We start from the raw sequence: 2,618 nt of genomic DNA, 5'->3' as shown, positions 1-2,618 counted from the left end.
GGTTCCTTTAGTGTTTTTCGAGCTGTTAGGGTGCGCAAGACACGGAGACACCCCTCCATCCCCAGTCCGATGGATGGGGAGCGGTTTAACCGTACCCTTGCTCCCCATTAGCCAAATATTGCCCGGGGAAAATCAGGAAGCTGGGAAAGTCCAAACTGGCCCGCCATGCTCATTTGGGCCTTTCCCGGGCGCTGTGCATGAGGGAAAGGCCCTTTACCCTGCCCCCACTCATGTTGGCCGTGACTAGGCTCCAGTGGGTTTGGCCCCAGGGCGGCCACCCGACGTAACTTGCCAAATGGGCCAAAAAACATTCCAGGCCCAATTTCAGTGGCAAATTTCGGGAGAACCTGGCGGAGGTGCACCGGGGCAGTGCTGGCAAGCTAAAGGGAGCCACCCTGCCCCTGAAAGGGGACCTATAACCGGGGGCATGAGGGAAGGGAAGGGGGCAATATAGGGAGAGTGTGGCTGCAATTTAAACCCCCTTCGGAAGGGGGGCTCTCGCCAAAGCTAAAAGAGCCCCTGGGAAAGGGTCCATACCGGTGGTAGCGGCCCCTCGGGGTGTCACCTTTTCGAATTTTCCCGAGGGCGAAACCCCCGGGGCCCTTTTTGTCCCCGTGGACCGGCGGGGGCTTACCATGGGCCAAGGGAAACTACCCCTGGGGGCCCTGGGGGAAAAAAAATGAAATTAGCCCCAGTACGGCGATGAGGACGTGGGAACCCCTGACCGGGATGAGGACGGCCAATTTTGGGCGGGGAAGGGGGGTGCACAAAATGTCAATGGGGGACCATGGGGCCAGGGCTTTTGGGGCAGGAGATTAAACCCCCCTGGGGGCCCCTGGCCAAACTTCTGGCGCCCACCCCCCCTCCTCCAAAAAGACCCCCTTTAGAGCAAAAAAAGCCGCGCTGGATGAAAAATTGTTTCTGAGAAAATGATTTTTTTTTAAATTTTTTGTAGTTTGTTTTGGTTTTAAAATATTCAGAGCAAACGGGGGCGTCTGCTTTATAGGGGGGGATATTTTACGCCAGTGGGGGCTTTGGGCTCTGTGCGAAAAACCCTGTTTTTAAAATGAAAAAGGAAAGACCTGGGCATGTGGGTTTAAAATGAAAAAGGGTCCTGGGCAAACATGCGCAAATTTGGTGTGAGGCGGAGGAAACCCGGGGGAACAAGCCCAAAGGGGACGGGTTGGGTGCTGCTCCTGTTAAGGACCCTTTTGTGTCCCTTGTGACCTGAAAAAACGTTTTGTTGCCTTGTTATAAGCTTTTTGTGCCCGGGGTACTCTGGTGTCCCCCCTGTATTGTCCTATAGAAAATGTAGGGTAAATAACTTGTGTAAAAAAAAAGGAAAAGACTTGTGTTTTTCTTCGTGCCCTGCCTCGCCACTTGGCTTTCCTCTCGTGGGGTTCTGGGGCGCTGGGGGTGCTCGGTCCTTTTTTTGGGGCTTTCATGGGCCCCCGGAAACCCCGGGGTATGCACGCCGTCTTTCCTAGCCTTTCCCTTTTTGATTTGGGAGAGAGGGGACGGGGGGCGGACTGGCGTAAAAAATTTTTTTCTTCTTTTAAAAAAGGTTTTTTTCATGGGCTGAGCCGCCGTGGTTTACAAAAAACCCGGGGACTTTAAATTTTAGTTTTCATGTTGGATCTCCCTTTTAGTGAGTACGTTTTAGGGTCCCCAGTTCCTTTCCACGGAGAATGCCGGTGGTACCTTTTTAGGTAATCATTCTCTCTATTTATCCGGGCTTGGGCCAGCACTTGACTTGGGGCTGGCTTGGCCACCCAGGGGACTAGGTAGGCAATCAAGGTGAAGTTCCTTGACCAAGGGAACAACGCGGCGGTCGGTGACTCGAACCCTCGAATTCAGATTGCCGTCGTGACAGTCTTGAGTTCGACGCTCTAACCATTCGGACACCGCAGGCTTGACGATCATGGGCTTCCATGATTTTTTTTTTTTTCTTAGCAATTTAGAGCGGTGGTTTGCCATTGCCTTCCGCCCGGTGGCGTAACAATATATATATATATATATATATATATATATATATATATATATATATATATATATATACATACATACATACATACATAAATAATAAATATATATATATATATACATAAATAAAATATTATATATATATATATATATATATATATATATATATATATATATATATATATATATACAGATATATATCTCTATATGTGTGGGGTGTGTGTGGGGTGTGTGTGTGTGTGTGTGTGTGTGTGTGTGTGTGTGTGTGGGGTGTGTGTGTGGTGTGTGTGTGTGGGGGGTTGTGAGAGAAAAGAGAGAGAGAGAGAAGAGAGAGGGGAGAGAGGGGAGAGGAGAGAGAAGGGAGAGGAGAAGGGGAGAGGGGGGGGAAACAGAGAGAGAGAAAAGAGAGAGAGGGGGGGAAAGAGGAGGGAAAGAGGGGAGAAAAGGGGGAGAGGAGAGAGAGAGAGGGGGAGGAGAGAGAGAGAGAGAGAGAGGGGTGAATGGGTAAATGTCCCCCTTTTTGATGATTTTACATAGTATATTTTATATATATATTTTATATTAAATATATATATATAAAAATATATATTTAAAATAATTATATATTATAGGGGCCGGGGGGTGGCCGAAGGGTT

The sequence above is a fragment of the Penaeus monodon genome, chromosome 5, assembly GCF_015228065.2.
Source record: "Penaeus monodon isolate SGIC_2016 chromosome 5, NSTDA_Pmon_1, whole genome shotgun sequence".
Taxonomy (NCBI): domain Eukaryota; kingdom Metazoa; phylum Arthropoda; class Malacostraca; order Decapoda; family Penaeidae; genus Penaeus; species Penaeus monodon.
Note: the sequence above shows the minus strand (reverse complement) of the source record.